A 19,457-nucleotide genomic window follows, 5' to 3' on the forward strand; every position below is an offset into this window, starting at 1 on the left:
GGATTAAGTGTCGTCCCGTGGACTGAGAGGTCCTGGTTCAATTCCCAGTTAGGACACATGCCTGGGTTTCAGGCTCAATCCCCAGTAGGGGGCATGCAAGAGGCAGCGATCGATGTTTCTCTTTCACATCGATGTTTCCATCTTTCTCTCCCAAAAGAAAAAAATCAATAAGAACATATATATATAAGAATATATATATATATATATATATATATATATATATCCTCACCCGAGGACATTTTTCCATTCTTTGTTCAGATAGAGTGGGAGGGAGAGAGGGGAACAGAGAGAGAGAGAGAGAGAAACATCGACATGAAAGGGACACATCGAGTGGCTGCCACCCTCACCACCAACCAGGGCCGGGGACAAACTGCAACCGAGGTACATGCCCTTAGCGGGAACCGAACCCGGGTCTCTCTGGACCACAGGCCAATGCTCTAACCACTGAGCCAAACCAGCCAGGGCAATAAGAACATATTTTTAAAAAAATATATAGAAAGGGCACGGGAATAATAATTCCTCCCTTCCAGGATGGATGTGAAGCACCTTCCAGAGAGTCTCTTGACATGGCCTCAATAGAGGTGACAGTCCCAACAGAGGGCCTAGAAAATGGGTTGGAATGCCTTGGGGAGAACCCGCTTTCCAAGGGGAGGCCTTGGCCAAGGAATGTGTGGCTTGTAAGAAACCAATTGGGTCCCTCCAAAGCCTTGGCACACATGGTGGCTTGATTTACCAGCTGAGAAATAGCCTCTTGTTCTCAGGGTTGATGGGAGGGTGAATGACATTCTTTTATGATACCACGTGACGACAGGAAACTGCTCCCCTGGAGGGGGGCCTGGCATGGACAATACAAGACATCAGATGACAAGAAAAACTATCCCTGTTTGGTTCTGGAATGGAATCGGTTTCCTTTTCTGTGAGGCAGTGGAAAGGGAGTGAGAGAGGGCCATGGCCAGCTCCTCTTGCTAATGAGGCCTAACACAGGCGAATGTGGAAATAACTTGGCAGGATCTGAGAGGCAGCTTGGAAAACCGGGAAAAGCTCCTGCCTGGGAGGCAAGAGCCATGGTGCAGTCCCAGCAGAGCCTCCCACCAGCCGTGTGACCGTGGGTGAGTCACAGCTTCACCGAGTGACATGGCCCTTATCTATAACGGGAGGAGGTGAGACATAATGTCTTTTCAGGCCCTTTCCAGCTCTAAGATTCTCTATGTCTGCAGCCATCTCTTTAAAGATGAAAAGCAGAGATGCTGAGCTAAAACAGATGTGGCAGATAAAGCCAAGATAATCAGCCCAGCGGTTTCTCCCCCCCCCAATGCCCTGCGTCAGCAAGGCCTTGGGTGAATTTTGGCGTTTGCTCATTTAGATAGGTAATCAAGGCAACATCTGTGAGCCCCAACTTCCGGAAAAGAGGCTGATCAAACAATTTTTACCCTCAAACCTTCCTCCTTCCTGAACGGCATGCGTGTGATGTGGACCCTCTGAATCCCTGGGGCTCCGGACTGGCTCCCAAACCAAGCATTTCCTACATATGGTTTCTTTGCTCAGACCCTCTCAGCCTCCCCACCTTCCACAGTGAGCCAGAGTCTGGGGCTGTCCATTCACTAAAGAACTATTTAGTATACGTCTCCCCAGTGCCTGGTGCCAAAATAAAAGGTTCTGGGGCATGTGTGTCGGAAGGAATTCCCACGAGGCACTGGTGTATGAGGTAACTATGCTTCCTGCCCCCCGAGGGACCGCGCGCCAGGGAGGGAGATGAGAGGTGAGCCGTTGTCCACAGGGCAACTCGGCAAGTGGGCAAGGAAGGGTCCGGGGGACGGAGCAGCACACCCTGCTGCCCCTGGAAAGGTGGGAGGAAAAGGAAGCAGATGGACAGGGAAATGGCACAAGCTAAGGCGGCCAGGCAGGTGACAAATTTAGGCAGCACATAGCTCTGAGGGTTGAATTTCATTTTCAAGTAACCCTCACCCATTTCTGTCCCAGACCTGGTTTGTCTCCATCATCATCTTTTTTTGTTGTTAATCCTCACTCAAGGATAGTTTTCCATTGATTTTTAGATAGAGGGAGGGGGTAAGAGAGAGAGAAACAGCAATGTGAGAAAGACACATTGATTGGTTGCCTCCTGCATGACCCCAACTGGGGTCTGGAATTGAACCCACAACCCTCGGTCCTCGGGCTGACTCTCTAACCACTGAGCCAAACCGGCCAGGGCGTCCAGCATCATCTTGATTGAATTTGTTTATTATCTGTTTTTTGTTTGTTTGTTTTTTATCATCCTCACCCGAGGACATTTTTCCATTTTTTGTTCAGATAGAGTGGGAGGGAGAGAGAGGAAGAGAGAGAGAGAGAAGCATCGACGTGAAAGGGACACATCAAGTTGTTGCCACCCACACGACCCAACTAGGGCCGGGGACAAACTGCAACCGAGGTATGCACCCTTAGCGGGAACTGAACCCGGGTCCCTCCGGACCGCAGGCCGATGCTCTAACCACTGAGCCAAACCGGCCAGGGCAATTTGTTTATTATCTGACCCCTGACCCCAAGAAGAGAAGCTCCAAGAGGGAAAGACGGTCACTTATTCACCACACTCTACCCAGAGCTCAGGCAGAGCCCTGCACAGAGAAAGTGCTGAAAAAGTCCACATGGCATGCATGAAGGCATCTGAATAGGCGAATGACAAAGTCCTGTTTCAGGATGGCAGAGTTGCAAGGCTGAGCCACAGTGGGGCAAAGATGTTGAACATTCTGTCTTTTAAGAGCCTGGGACATTTTTTTCTTTTTGCTTTCTAATCAGTGGTTTCTTGCCCTTCACCGGAGCCCAGGGCCCAGAGCATCCGGGCCTGGAACGTGGACGTGTGTGGGAGGGATGCGAAACTGTGCCGACAGCCCCAGAAAAGAATCAGTCTTTGTCCTCATCTTCGGTGCACCTGTCATCCCAAACCCTTGACAAACATTGTGTCATTCACCTTCCCAAACTTGCTGTGGATTTGGCCTGGGAGCAGGGAGAGAAGGGTGCAGGCAGGAGCACAGGGAGCAGCATTCCGTGCATTCCTGCCGCCTGACAGCTCCTGGTACCACGGCTGTGAGCCCTGGATGTCCAAAAATTCCAGCTGACTCATCCGTGGGTGAACAAGGCCAAGACAAGGGGATGGGTGGAATCTCCTGGAGCTCTGCCTCTGTTCAGGTCCCCAATTCAGAGGGAAAGTGGGGCAGGGCATGGTGATGACCAGGATTCAGGTTGTTTCTGCTTGAGTGATGCTCCGGTATCACTGGAGGTCCCAAGAAGTGGTGATAGGTGTAGTATGGTGTTGTGGGTGGGAGCCTGGGCCAGGCCTTTGGATGCCTGGATTTGAGTTCTGGCTCCATCCTTATTACCTTGACAACCTCATTGGACTTCTCTGAGCCTCAGTGTCTTCGACTAAAAACAGGGCAGATAATGGTTCCGACTTCATGCATAGTGGTGAGGGTGAAGCGAGATAATGTGGGAAAGACATGAGCACAACCCCTGCTACACAGGAGTTGCTTAAAAATGGTGACTTGTATTGGAATGTCACCCTTTGATTCAATGACGTGAGACTCTCTTCTGGATGGGCAGGCGAGTGTGTAAGGGGCCCTCGCTGGGTTCACAGAACAAAGGCTGCAAATGGCATGGTGGGAATGTCCCTACCCTGCTTTGGGATTCTGGGTAGAGCCACCCTCTCTCTGAATATCCTCTGCCACAGCTGAACCTCTCGTGACCACACTCAGGGAATGACACTACACCAAACAGGCAGCAGCTTTTCTGGTCCTCACACTGGGCTTCCAGATGGCTTGTAACCACATCCCTGCCAAATTCCTCTTACTGCTCCCCCAAGACGTTTCTTGCCAGAGCATTTCTCAAAAGGGGGAAATACAGTCCTGTCGTCATCACCTCATCACTGCATCACTAGAGCAGCCTTCCTGCCCTCCCTGGGGCTGTCTCTGAAGGTTTTTCCCCAGCTCTGTCTGGGGGCTGTCAGGGAGAGTGAAGTCCGGGAATGAGGATGGGGACACAGGGCGGGATGTGACCTTAGGCCATTCACTGGCCTTCTTCACTTTCCCGGCGTCTGTGAAAGGAGGCGGCTGGTTGAGGTCATCTGTTTCCGGCTGTTGGGTCCCGGGGGTTCTGGCTACTGAGTGCGGGGGAGAGCCAGGCAGAACACTTGCTCCTCTTTGTTAGGAGAGCACAGAGGCTTTGTGGCCTTAGGCAAGGCTCACACCCTCTCTGAGCAGTTCCACTATCTGTAACATGGACATACCAACGGCCGCCTCCAGAGTTGTAAGTTAATCCTTACAAGCAAGATGTTGCATGTGCAGAACTCAGCATGGTATCTGGCACTTACAATATGATTTTTTCATTTTTTCCACAGAAAAATGGGCTTGCTCATCTTCACTGAACTGCTGGCCTTATCCAGTAAGAAACCGAGGCCCGCTGGCAGTTGGTGGGAAGAGAGTTCAGACCGTATTTCCATGTTTCAGCTGCCACGCCAGGCCGGCTTCAGAAGGAAGCTGCAATGACTCCGGGAAAAGTCCCACAGTGTCTGCTCCAGCCCCCTCAGGCGGCTCTCAGAGCTTGTGCCAAGAGATGGCTTGGCGCCGGGCTCTCCTTCGTGCGCATTAGCGTATTTCCAGATGTTTCAGGCAGCAGCCTGTGGAGTTGTTTCAGGTTCTGTTTTGTTGGATGTCCTTTCCTGTAGCTTCTCTTTCCCTTTGCTTTTCCCCAACTAGCCATCGCAACTTTGTAGAAGAAAAACTACATCGTTCTCATCACTTTCGAAATCCCTTGACCACAGTTCCTTTCTCAGAAGATCCTTGGAAAGGTGGTGGCCAGTCAGTCACAAAGGGAGGGTCGGGACAGCCGTATACCTTACCAAATGCTCCTTTACCAGTAACAATTCGAACTGCCTTTAGTATTTCACACTCAGGTTTCATTAGTTCTGTCCCACACATCCCAACACCCTGGGAAATGGTGGCCTGGGGAGGTTTGGTGACCAAGGGCAGCAAAATAGAACAAGCTGTCGCCTGAACACCTACTCTGCGTGCCTGCTTCCCCTGTATCATCTTGATCTTACCAACCCCATGAAGTATGTGATATTCACCTCCCTTTTTCAGATGAGAAACTAAGACTCAAAGCAGCCATATAACTTGTCCAAGGTCACGGAGCTACTGAGATAATCATTTTGGCCCCACTTGGCCCAACTCCAAAGGCCCGGCTCGCTCCATGACAGATGTCGGGAGTGTGCCTACACAGCCTGTGCATGGCCTGAGCTCCGGACCTTTGCTACCAGCTATCTACTAATCTGGGTCTCAGGCCATGAACTTCAGTTGAAACCTGGCCCAGTAAACAAGTCACTGGCCTTGCTTTATCAAGGAGGAGAGTCAAATCAACTCCTGGAGAAGCATCAGCAAAAAAGGTGTGTGTGTGTGTATGTGTAGTGTGCATTCATGTGTGAAGGTGTGAAAGTGCATATTTTTGTATGGATGTGTGTGTGTTTGAGGATTCACATAAGCATGTGAACCTATGTGTGCATGTGTGTGAGGACATGTGGTATGAGAATGTGGACTTGCATGTGTGTTTGTATGTGAGGGTACACTTATGTGTAAGGATGTGTTTATGCATGAGAATTTTTTATTTAGAAAAACCTCCTTGGTGTTGAGTACCAGGCATTTCCAGCACCTATTACAGATCTTTTAATTTTTATTTATTTTAATTAATTATTTATATATATTTAAAATATTTTTAAAATTCTCACCTGAGGATATTTTTTTCCACTGATTTTTAGAGACAGTGGAAGGGAGGGGGAAAGGCAAGAAAGAGAAAAAGAGAGAGAGAGAGAGAGAGAGACATTGATGTGAGGGAGATGGATGGATTGGTTGCCTCCCACCAAGAGCCTCAACCTGAGCCAGGAGTCAAACCTGCAACCCAGGAGCGTGCCCTTGACCAGGAATCAAACCCAAGACCCTTTGGTATGCAAGCCAATGCTCTAACGACTGAGCCACATGGGCCAGGGCTTATTATTATTATTTTTATTTACTTGATTGGGGTGACATTGATTCACAAAGTCATGTACAACTCAACAAAACATCACCTGCACACCGTATCCTGCGCAAATTGCCCCAAAGTATCTTTCTGTCCCCATTTTCCCCTCCTTTGTCCACCTCCCTCTTCCCCTTCCGCCTTTCCCTCTGGCTATTAGCACACTGTTGTGTCTATGTATATATTTATGTGTGTATGTTTTGCTCAATTCTGTCATATTACAGATCTTTTTAAAAAGTATTTATCTTCTCATGTACATATATACGTAGGTGCATACATGCATGAGGACTGAAGGCCTGTGTTTGTGTACAGATGTGTGTGCAGAGTGTTTATGTGTGCAGATGTTTGTGTGAGGATGCATATGTGTTACCATATATGTTTGCATGCGTGTGAGGACATGTGTGGGGGTGCATGTACAGAATGGCAACACATAGGGTGAATGCATGCACACTGGTGTGTGTGCCCAAGTGTGCATATATGCGTATATGTGTGAGGATGTGTGCTTATGCATGTCCGTGCACCCACATGTGAGGACGTGTGCACTTGCGTCAGGAAGCAGGGAGTGGATGATGGTGGGGCGGGAACACTGTGATCACGACCAGATGGATTCTTTGTTTCCAGAGACCTCCTTGGTGTTGAGTACCAGGCGTTTCCCAGCACCAACGACAGATCTTTTTTTAAAGTGTATTTATCTTTTCACATGGTCAAAGGGCAACATTCAAGCAAAGAGGGGGTTTCTTTTCCTGGAGGACTGGACCTGCTCCCCGCTGGGCATCACTGGCTAAGGTTTACCTTGGCTGTGCATGGGCTCTGCAGGACCAGCTTCCTGGGCCCCACGGTGCTCTGGGGCCATGCTCCCTCTCCACTCAGGGTGTGGCTCCTCCTATCTAAGGGCAGATTAACTTCCCTGGCACCAGCTTTGTTTTGGCTCATTAAGGAGGAGCAGCCACTGAGAACGGGAGGCCTCTCCCTTCCACCCCCGGGCCTGGTTCTGCTGAAAACATTGATTTAGAGCTTCTCACTGCATTCCCTGGCTGGGAGTCCCAGGCAGAAGGGGAAACACCTAGGGCCCAGGCTGTTTTGTCTGGTGAGATAGGGGAGAGGGATTTGGTTTCCCCACTGAGGTGGCCCCAGCGCCAGCAGTCCCAGTGGGTCTGGGCTGTTTGTTTGTTGAGCGTCTGTTCCGCAGGGTGGGTGGGGTAAGACTGAGAATGCTGTAATCGAAAGCAGGAGAGTGAAGCCTCGGGCTTGTGCAGATACAGGTTCTCCTCTGCAGTACCGGTGCTCCATAGTAAGAGGGAGCCTGCTTTTCTGCACGCGTCCTGCTGGGGAAAGTGCCTCTGTGTTCATTTAAACCCTTTTTTCTTCAATTCATTCTACTCCCAAGGCCCCACGTTCCTTTACATTTCACCTCTCAGGGTTCATAAAGGCCATAGTGCCTTAGCTCTGAGGGGACACAGTGGTCACCTGGCCGCACCCTCTCCATAGAGAATCTTCTCCATAACGTGGGGCATCATGCTCACCACACCTACCTGACCCTTTCAGGGCCACTGGAGTGTAAGCCTCCTGAGGGAAAGACCTGTATCTCTCTGGAGCATGGCAGTGCCCCTGCATCTGGCCTGGTGCCTGGTGCCTGGCACACAGTAGGCCTTGGTACAGACTTGCCAGCTGGGGACAGGATGAGGTAACTTGCGACTGCTGCAGGTAGACAGCCTTATTCCAAAGATTCCCTTGGATCTTCGAGTCGAATTATAGTGAGCCAAAATTTGCTTCCCTTTGAATGTCACCCTTTGGAACAACATGGATTAGTTGTACCGCGAACACCCTGTAACTAAGCAGATGTTACACTCCTCTAAGTGCCTCCTGGATCCAAGCCGCATGTGGTTCCCACAACCATTCCTCATAGCACACACATAGGAGCATTTTTTTCAATGGGCATCTTGAAATATGGTTCATGAGCTAGACCCAAAATTCTAGATGTAGCTTGTTCAGTTTGTGGCACTTTGTTATGGCAGCCACTGATACAATGGACCACTACTCCCCTTGACTTGTATGTACATCACTACAAAACATCGCTCTTGGTAATCCTGTGGCTTCACTTTTAAAAAATTTAAAGGGACTGCCCAGCTGGTGTGGCTCAGTGGTTGAGCGTCGACCCATGCACCAAGAGGTCGCCAGTTCAGTTCCCAGTCAGGGCACATGCCCAGGTTGTGGGCCCAATGCCCAGTGGGGGGCAAGCAGGAGATGGCCGATCGATGTTCTCTCTCATCAATGTTTCTATCTCTCTCTACCTCTCACTTCCTCTCTCTCTAAAAATCAATAAAGAAAAAATAAATAAATAAAAAATTTAAAGGGACTATCTAAAAACTCCTTGAATCGCCCTGGCCGGTTTGGCTCAGCAGTTGGAGCATCGGCCTGAGAACCAGAGAGTCCCAGGTTCGGTTCCCACTAGGGGCATGTATCAAAATTAAAAATAAAAATAACTCCTGGAACTGATAATAGAAATATTTAGGAAAATGATTGGACATAAGATAAACACACGAAGGTAAAGGCATTCTTGTGTCCCAGTAAGCTGAGAATCTTACCATGATATTCCACTCACATTAGCACCTGAAGCCATAAATCACTTCTCTTAAACCTGTGTGGGACTCTGATTAAGAATACTGCACAATTATATTGGGAAAATTTAAGAGATTCAAATAAAATAGGTGTTGCTAAATGGCAAAATTCAGTTTAGAAAATTTCTTTACCTCCAAATTAATTTGTTGATTCATTATGATTCCAATTAAAATCCTAAAGGAGCCCTGGCTGGTTTGGCTCAGCAGTTGGAGTGTTGGCCTGCAGACCAGAGAGTCCCGGGTTCGGATCCTGCTAGGAGCACGTACCAAAAAAATAAATAAATAAATAAGTAAATAAAATAAAATAAAACCCCAGAGGAGCCCTGTCTGGAGTGGCTCAGTAGTTAGAGCATCGGCCTGTAGACTGAAGGGTCGTGGGTTCGATTCCCAGTCAAGGGCACATACTTAGGTTGCAGGTTCGATCCCCAGCCCTTGTCAGGGTGTGTGCGGGAGGCAATCAATCAACGTGTCTCACATCAATGTTTCTCTCTCCCCCCCCCCCCGCCTCCCCTCTCCCCTTCCCTTCCACTCTCTATAAAAATAAAAAAAAAATCAATGGAAAAAATATCCTCGGGTGAGGATTAACAAAAAATAAAAGAAAAATAAATAAGACCCAGAAGATGCACTGATTTTTTTTTTTTTTTTAAAGAAATAAATCTACATGTAATAAATGAGAGAAAATGGCAAAGATAATTCTGGAAAAAGAGGGTGAGGTGGGGTTGAGAGAGTCCTGTCAGACCATACATTAGAACAATTTATTGACTAAAAGTACTCAGTCATATGACACAAAATAGTACCATCAACCAACAGATGCTCATTCAATGTCTATCATGCTCTTCCAGAAGTGATCTCAATGTGATGTGTGGGTAAGTCAGACAGGGTCCAAAGAAGACAAAATGGCAATGTTGAGAATTTGGGGCACTTACACAGATTGAAGAAAATCCTCATTTACAATCTATAGCATGGAGCATCATCCCCACCCAGAAAGGTGTGTATCTCCATCAACTAAGCTGCTTTCTCTTTAGGAAGAAAGCCCCTGAGCTGAGTTCTGTTTCTGCAGTGACTTGAAATGCTGTTCCCCAGGAAGAGCTCCGAGGTGGGAGAGGCAGGGAGGGTTAGGTGGATATGCATATCTGCTGATAGCTGCTGGGTTTCCTTGGCTAGTTCTGCTGCTCACTGTGTTCTCTGCGAGGGGGTTTTGTAATCACCAGGACGTCTTTTTCTCAATCCAGTTTGAATTTCCCCAACCAAATTAGCTCGCGGAAACACCCTGAATTTGCAGATTGAATATTCTCAGTTTCATCAGAAGTCTGCCGAGCATCTGTGATGTACCAAGCGCTGTGCCAGGCCCAGGGCACAGCAAGTCCATGCCATGTAGTGATTTGTGCCTTGCGCAGGGTGGGTTTGCACTGGCACCTCGTGTGAAGTGGGGACGCAGACTCACCGAGGAAGGGTCCAGCCAGGCAGCCAAGCGCCATGGAACACAGCTTGGTGTTCCTCACTTCATTATGTAAGAATGACTGGATGCGTTACAAATAATCATTGTTATTGTGGCTTAGAATGTTAAGTTATACTCGAGGGCATTTTCAGGAGATCTTTGTACCACGGTGGAGGGTCACAGGGGAGGCCATATCCTAACTGCTGAAGCCTGGAGTGAAACCAGGGTTAGGACCAGGGAAAGGAGACAAAAATGCCAGAGAAGAGGGTTGTTGTGCAAGGAGCTGGCGGGTGTGGCTGATCTCGTGGGCCAGTTAGGGGGCTGGCCTAGTTCCGTGGATGGTGACTCTGGAGGTACATTATAATGACCTGGGGAACTTAAAAAATATCTGTACCCAGATCCCAGCACAGTCCAATTAACTCAGAAGCTCTGCAGGTGATTCTAATGTGAAAGCAGGTCTGAGAACAGAGTTTAGAACAGAGTTTAGGACAGGAACGAGGTGGCTGCTTCTTGCTTAATTATACTTGACCTGGTACAAATGAAAGCACATGCACACATAAAAATCCTGGTCAATATTGCAATTTTAAACAATAAGAAATATTTAGCATATATATTGTCAGGTATCATCCCAAGTCTTGGGGGCGTGTTGATGAAGCTGCGTGCAAAAGACAATTGCAATGGTGTTTCAACTCTAGTCTCATCTCTAGGACTGTGCACAGTGCTAGATTGTTTTTTCTTTTTAACCCATTATTATTATTATTATTATTATTATTTATCCTCACCCGAGGACATTTTTCCATTTTTTTGTTCAGATAGAGTGGGAGAATGAGAGAGAGAGAGGAACATCGACATAAAAGGGACACATTGAGTGGTTACCACCAGCCCGACCCAACCAGGGCTGGGGACAAACTGAAACCGAGGTACATGCCCTTAATGGGAACCGAACTTGGGTCTCTCCGGACTGCAGGCTGATGATGCTCTAACCACTGAGCCAAACCGGCCAGGGCTTAACCCATTATTGATGTCTTTGTGGACGTGTAAGAAAAAAAAATTCTGGAGATATAGAAACAAAAAAACTAGGGCTTACTTATCCTACAAGGTCAGTGTCCCTGTCATTTATCTCTTCATCATCCTTATCTGGTTTCCTCTGACTAAAAGTAGTTGTATCTGTGAGCTCTTTCTTTCAGGGTCTCTCTCCTCCAGTGTCCTCTTGGCTGGGGCCATCAACAAAAGCTTGAAAAGGCTATTTTTTTTTTCTTTTGTTAATCCTTACCAGAGGATATTTTTTTCATTGATTTTTTTTTTTTTAAATCCTCACTAGAGGACATTTTTCCATTTTTGTTCAGATAGAGTGGGAGGGAGCGAGATAAAGAGAAAGAGAGAGAGAGACAGAGAGAGAGAAACATCGACGTGAAAGGGACACATCGAATGGATTCCTCCCTCATGACCACAACCAGGGCTGGGGACAAATTAAAACCGAGTTACATGCCCTTGACTAGAATCGAACCCGTGACTCATTGGTCTGTGGGCCAATGCTCTAACTGCTGAGCCAAATCGGCCACGGCTCCATTGAATTTTTTAGAGAGAATGGAAGGGAGGGAGGGAGAGAGAGAAAGAGAGAGAGAGAAACACTGATGTGAGAGAGACACATCGCCTGGTTACCTCCTGCACAACTCCGACCAGGGTCGGGGACAAACCGCAACTGAGGTACGTGCCCTTGGCCAGAATTGAACCAGCGACTCATTGGTCCTCGGGCCAACGCTCTACTCGCTGAGCCAAACTGGCCAAGGCTTCTTGTGCCTTTTAAAAAGAGTTTGCCTACAGAGTATGTCATGAGATGCAGGAGCCTACAAGACTTTTTCTAGAAGTTTCTATTTGCTCTAATGGAGGGGAGGGTCATGGTTCTTAATTAGGCATCTTCTTGCTGAGGTCATTTAGTTGGACACATTCTGATCTCAGAGTCCAAGCCCAATGTTCCCATTGTGAGCTGGTCACCATACAATGTATCCCAAGAAAAAAAGCCTCATAAGGTTTGGGGATGGGGCTTGTCTCTGTGTGTATGTGTGTGAGAAACAAACCTAGGTCCAGATCAGAATTAAAGAAACTAAAAAGAGAAAATCCAAATCCCTCTTCAGAAGATCCAACCCTTCCCTGTCCATGGGTGGCCCTTAACCCATCACCCAGCATCACCTCCAGGGAAAAGCCTGCCCAAAACTCTGGTCCTCAGAAAACCCCTATTCAAAGAAGGAACCTGGGCAGCACTGTCTGCAGCTGCTCTCGTGAACGAGCTAGACTAGGGATGACAAGGCAGGCCTCTGTAAAAATCTTCCAAGGAGGTAAGGAGGTAAAAAAAAAAAAAAAAAAAAGATTCCTCATTTACACCAAGAGTAAACTTCCTGTCCTATTAAACAATGAGGCATTCAAAATCGCCTGAGTAAAAGTCCCCTGATGTAATGAGAGGGTGAGCAATTTCATGTCAGGCTGTTGTTATGGGATTTATACATGTCCTAGCTAGGGCTTGAGGTGAAAACTGGAGCCAAAAACAATAGCCCTAAACCCCACATGCACAGAAACCTCATTCCAGTGGAGTTTCCTTAAGAGAGAACACAGCAGACTCTTCACAAACAAAGTGACTTCAAAGGTAGGCTTGCATCACTAGCCCCCAACTCGACACTTCCCTTTAGCCCAGACCCGGCCCTTCTGTTTCTTGGTTTACTTTATGAGGTTCTCACACACATCACAGAGCAATTATCTGAGTGCGCAGGCCAACAGGAAAGCGATTGTAACTGAGTACTTCCTTTGTCAAGCGTGACGCTGGCCCCTTCCACGGAGCTAGGAGGTGTGCCGGGCACCTGGGCACCCAGTGACAAGGCAACCCCTCCCCCGCCCATGCTCTCACACTGAATTCCCGAGGGAGGAGGACACCAGTGGGATGGGGGAATGGGGAAATTTTCTTACATCACTTGACGTGCTTTCTTTCACTCCCAAAATCCTGAGTCATGACTGGAGCTGTATTGCCTCGGGTCTCTGGCTGAAACCAGAGGTTATAGATTTGGTAATCTGACTCCATCAGCTGATTCTTGTCCAATTCATCAGAGGAAATGTGTATTATTTTAGTGGCCCCTCTTCAAGCTGAAGTGCCTTCTAATTGAGGGTATTACGTGAGGAAAGTGGCCCTGTAGTAGCTTAGTAAGCCGATGCCATGCTGGTGAACAATATTTGACGTTCAGTGAGTTTACAAAAAGGGCAGTCTCTCTGTTTGTTTAAACTGAGATTAAGTGAAAGGAAAAGTTTTTCTTTCCCATCCCAAGACAAATGTGAAACACATGTTTTCCCTTTTGACTTTGTAGTACAAGGCTCAAACAATTCTCCCCACCCCCCTCAGCTGTGCGTTTTCAAGGATTGCAGAATGTTTCCTCTCTTTGGTGGCCAAAGCCAATATGAGCCTTTGTATTTCCAGACAGTGGAGCTCATGGTGATGGCCCAGTTGATTCCAAGGCATTATGTGTGGGCTGTTCCTGGGCCTCCCATTGTTTAGGTAGGTAGGGTGGTAAGATCTAGTACAAGAAATCCCGGGAACTGGGTTCAAGTCATAGCTATGCCTTTGCCTGTGTGATCTCACTAAGCCTCACTCTCCTCATTTGCAAAATGAAGTTGGTGGAACGTGAAACATCTTGGGTAATTTCCAATTCTGGGAAGACTGTTGGTTCAGGTTGCGTTTTCTGGTATGTGGGAGATATTCCTAGCTAAGGGCACCCTTACAGCATGGGGTAGGGGCAGTACTGGAGACCTCACTCAAGCAGCCTGTCCTTCCACTGACTCACTGTGACCTTGAACAACTCACTGGCCCTCTTTGTGAGCCCTCTCCTTATCTGAGAGAGGAGGTTCAACAGTCTTGCCCCTGACATAGCAGCTTAGATATGTGACAAGACTGAATGACTCGGTGTAAAGTACTTAGAGTTTCTTGGACTAAAACGATTATTTATCTTGGAAGATAAGTTTAAAAAATGCTAGCCCCCAAATATTTTTTTGATTATCTAAAAATAATGAAAATCAATATTCTTTACTCCTGACTTTCCTTAAATCACTACTGGTTCAGAAACTGCACTTGTTAAGCAACATGGGCTGTGAAAACCAAGATTTCTTCTTCCTGTGTTGGCCAAAGAGATGTTCCTTGCTTTGGTTATGTTCCTACTCTGCCCAGAAACCTTCAAGATTCCCTTTACATCTAAGATTCAATCCAAATGGACATTTAATTCCTGTTATGACCTGGCTTCAACCTTCATTGTCTACCCTTCTACCTAAAATCTTAGAATTCGCTAGAACCTCAACAGTAATGCCACAATCACCCTGTAAACGTCACCTCATAAATGGGCAGAAGGCCCGTGTTTGGTGGGGAGAAGCCTCTGATACGTTTCAAATCATCCCTAATTGTTAGAAACTTCTCCCCTATGTTGGATCAGAATCTGCCTCATCATAAATCCCAACTACCCCTAGGTCCTATAAGAGCCACTCCAATGCAGCTTCATTCAGCTTCCTCAATGTTTGAAGACAGCCACCATACCACCCGTGAGAAATCTCTTTTCCAGACTAAACAACTGCATGTCCTGAAGAGATTTTCATTGACTTGGTTTTCAAATTCCTAAATGTTGTTGTCCTTACCTTTCCCTGAACATGCTTCAAATGGTCAATGTCTCCTTTTAGTTTATTTTTTTTCTTTATTGATTTTAGAGAGAGAGGAAGTGAGAGGGAGAGCAAGAAAGAAACAATGATGAGAGAGAACATCGACTGGCCGCCTCCTGCATGTCCTGCACTGGGGATCGGGCCCACAACCTGGGCATGTGCCCTGACCAGGAATTGAACTGGCAACCTCTTGCTGCATGGGTCAACACTCAATCACTGAGCCACACCAGCCGGACTCAATGTTTCCTTTTAAAAAGTGACCCTTTGCCCTGGCCGGTTTGGCTCAGCGGTTAAAAGCGTCGGCCTGCGGTACAGAGAGACCCGGGTTCGGTTCCCGCTAAGGGCATGTACCTTGGTTGCGGTTTGTCCCCGGCCCTGGTTGGTCGTGCGGGTGGCAGCCACTCGATGTGTCCCTTCACGTCGATGTTTCTCTCTCTCTCTCTCTTCCTCTCTCTCCCTCCCGCTCTATCTGAACAAAAAATGGAAAAATGTCCTCGGGTGAGGATAAAAAAAATAAATAAATAAATAAAAAGTGACCCTTTGGCGGCCTGCGATCCGGAGAGACCCGGGTTCGGTTCCCGCTAAGGGCACATACCTTGGTTGCAGTTTGTCCCCAGCCCTGGTTGGGTCGTGTGGGTGGCAACCACTCGATGTGTCGCTTTCACGTCGATGCTTCTCTCTCTCTCTCTCCCTCTCACTCTATCTGAACAAAATATCGAAAAATGTCCTTGGATGAGGATTAAAAAAAAAAAAAAAAGTGACCCTTTGGCCCTGGCTGGTTTGGCTCAGCGGTTGGAGCATCGGCCTGCGGTCCGGAGAGACCCGGGTTCGGTTCCCGCTAAGGGCATGTACCTTGGTTGCAATTTGTCCCCAGCCCTGGCTGGTAGTGCGGGTGGCAGCCACTTGATGTGTCCCTTTCATGTCGATGTTTCTCTCTCTCTCTCTCTTCCTCTCTCTCCCTCCCACTCTGTCTGTACAAAGAATGGAAAAATGTCCTCAGGTGAGGATAAAAAAAAAAAAAAAAAAAAAGTGACCCTTTGAACTAAATGCAATGTTCTAAATGTGGACCAGTTGGTAGAGCTAGTATCTCCTTTGCTTCCATAACATTGGGTTAGATAAGAGATGCGACAATATTTCAGTGGCTTAAAGAATATAGAATGTTTTTTTTCTCTCTCGAGTATCTGTCCTAGGTGAGTAATCCAGGTTAGCAAGTGGCCCCTGCTCTCTGCAGTCATTCAGGGACCCAGGCTCCTCCTAACTGGGGCTTCAATATTCTATAGGGTGTCAGCTGGGTTGCTGTCAAGTCCTGGATGCAACCAGCAAGAAAGAAACAAGTATGAGGAAGGGGTGTGCCTGCCTCTTAAGGGCCCCCACTCCCAACACAGACCATTTGTTAGCATCCCACTAGTGAGAACTCAGTCACATGGCTATATTAAACTACAGGGGAGGCTGGGAAATATAGTACAACCACAGGGAGACTGGGAAATGTAGTACTCACACACCATTGGCAGACGGGAGAATGGATGTGGGTAGGCATGAATATGGACAAGGCACATTGGTTTTTCAGTCCTGGGAACACATCAAACTCCTTTTGCACTAAGGGCCAATGCACTCCCTGTCCTGCCTGAAATATTCTGCCTTCCTGCCTCCTCATCTTCCAGCTTGAATGCCTCTCCTCAGAGAGACCTGCCCTTACCGACCCAGCAAAAGTGGGCCCTTCATCACTCAATTTGCAGCCTTCATTTGTGTCCTGCCAGGCCCCTGTCATATTTTAGTAATTTGGGGGGAGAGGGGTGTTTGTGTCTTTCCTCTAATGAGGACAGGGACTTCTCCAGTGTGTTCACTGCCCAACCCAGTGCCTGGGCACTGGGAGTCTAAATAAAGATTTGTTGAATGAAAGAATATATAGACACTATATGTTTATTAAAAACAGTCTTTTCTGCCAAGCCCATCACACTGGTAGGTCATTTGTGGCAAACTAATAGTCCCAGGTCTCTTTTCACATCAACTGTGGCCAAGACATATTTCTCCATCTGCTCCTTGAAAAGTTGATTTTTTGACCCTAAATACAGTATTTCATAATTACACCTATTGTATTTCAGCTGCTTGTTTTTGTCCAACATTCTAGCCTCAAAAGACATTTTTGGATATATCAACTGATACATTTATTTTTCCCTTAAAATTTCATATTATCCAAAACTCTGATAGATGCATCTTGTATGTTTCTTTGTATCATTGGCAAACGTCATTAAAGATTGGAACAAAGAAATGGGCCAAAGATGGAGCTCCCATCAGTACCGGAGCCCATCCTCGTACTACCATTAATTCACCATCAACTCTCTTTGGGGATGAGTGTCTATACATACAAACCACGCCCTTAACAAGAATCTCACTGAGCCTATGGCAGATGCTCTGCCGAAACTGAGCTGCGCAGGAGAATTCAGGGCCTTCCATTCCGCTCCAGGGTCATAGAAATTTCCAGCCAATGGCAAGAATGCCCCTGACAACATCCTCTATTTTCCCAGGCTGGTAAACTTACAAAAAACAGTAAATGACTAGTTTCTAGTGACTCCATATTTAGGGACTCCTAACAGTTATTCTTCTCTCATAAATGCTTATAAATCTCTATTTCAAAATTTCTTCTGAAACTTTTCTAGAATCTACCCTCTTCTCCTTTCTGTCAACCCTGCCATATCCATCCATTTTCTGTCCCCAACTGCTCCTCCATCCTCACACCTCTGAGCAGTCATACCTCTGTTCCTTCTGGTAGAAAATGCTCTTCCTACCTGACTCTGAGAATCCAAATCCTGACCTCCCCTCAAGATCTAGCTTGAAAGTTATCCCTTCTGTGAAGCTGTGCCCCACCATTCCAGGCCTCTCTATGCTCTGAGTCCCTAAGGAATTCGCTAACCCTACCCCTCCTCAGGGCTTGTCACTGCTGCCTGGGCAGACTTTCTGAATTGCACAATCCTTCCTCTTGTGACGCCGAGCCTGTGCCTTACACAAGGTGTGTGGATTCAACTGACGGGTGACAATCAACATCGACTTATGTCCTTCATTAAAACTTCAGCCTAAACTGAGTGTAAGGGTCAGATAATGTGGTCTTCCAGTGTGTTTGGAAATTAAAATGAAAGAAAGAAAGAAAGAAAGAAAGAAAGAAAGAAAGAAAGAAAGAAAGAAAGAAAGAAAGAAAGAAAGAAAGAAAGAAAGATTTCATCTATTTTGAGGGTGGATAAAATAAAAATTTGGTGAAGTATTATAAAGTCCCAAGGAAGCGGTTGAATTACTGGATTTTTTTCACACCACAGGAAACCATTCTGTTTGATATACAGTTCGAGGCAATCAAGATGGGTAGTGACAGATGATTAATCTAAATGACATTACAGCATCCTATATGTTCTAGTGGCAAAGAAGACAAATCAAAATTCAGAGCTATAAGCAAAAATATTTTCAAAAGTGTTTACTCACCTTGCAGAAGCATGTTTACATTTACAAAAGATTTCAAGTGGGGCTTCTTTAACTACCTTTGTAGATTTGAAATGATTTCATTCCCAAACAACTTTGGAAGGAGTCAACGTTACGAATGCAGTCCACCTGTGTTTCACTCCCCCCAAGTAGCATCAGAATCTGTCAGAGTAGCTGATGCCACATCACACCATTTTGAGAGGAAAAAGTTAACTCTATTAGATCATCCAGTCCAATTCCTCTCGACTGCGATTGAAAACTTTGTTCCCTATTGGGGAGGGGGCTCAGAAAGGAATAATTTTGCCACTGTGGGAGTTCCCTGGATCCGCCACAGTACTCACAAAAGAAGTCCCCACCCTGCCCAGCCTCCTGGGGTCTGCCATCACCTTCAGACCAGAGAGAAACTTTCCTCTCAATCAAAATGCCAATGACTCTCATTGTAGAACGTCTTATTTTAAAAACTCTTTCTGCTGCTTGCTTTCTGAGCTTTAATAAATCCCGGATTAGTATGAAAACCACCCAGGCACCAACTCTCCACATTTCCCAACGAGCTGTCTGGAGCTGGCTTCTTCCTCATGAGTAACTTCCCCAAATGTTGGGAAAATTGCCCAACACCATGAACTTACAACCACCAAATAAACTCCTCGGAGCAGGGAAAGAAAATTCATCACATTGTCAGTCTCGAAAGCTAGCACTGACCTCTCTCTTGTTTCTTTTTTGCTCTTTCCTCGATCTCCTTTCTTGCTCATGGCAATTGGTGTCCCTTTTTCTGATGAAGAATGGACTTTGGGCTCCCAGCTCCAACCAAGAACTTGGGTTTTCGGCCTGCTCTTTGCCTTGCTCTCTCTCATGACTTCTTTATGACGGGACATTCCGAGATCAGGAGAAAGCCTAGTTTCCAGTTATTTCCATTCAGGGCTTCACTATCCTCGAACGTGTCTGTCCATATTTCTAGGAACTTTCAATGCTACAGCTGCTCTCGAAAAAGGGCCACATTAAAGTTCCAATCTCAATACTTACTGGCTTTGACTTCGTGTGGGCTCAGAGCCACTTTCACTCTTTCCAGTTTCTTTCCAGCCTCCGCTTTTCCTTCCCTCATTTCCTTCTGCTCTTCTTTCCCTCTGGGGTGAGCCTCCATGACACGAGCACCTCAAGCCTTCCACGGGAACTCGGTTGCCTCTGTCACCCCCTCCGCAGGTGTT

Source organism: Molossus molossus, unplaced genomic scaffold (assembly GCF_014108415.1).
Source record: "Molossus molossus isolate mMolMol1 unplaced genomic scaffold, mMolMol1.p scaffold_m16_p_22, whole genome shotgun sequence".
Lineage (NCBI taxonomy): Eukaryota > Metazoa > Chordata > Mammalia > Chiroptera > Molossidae > Molossus > Molossus molossus.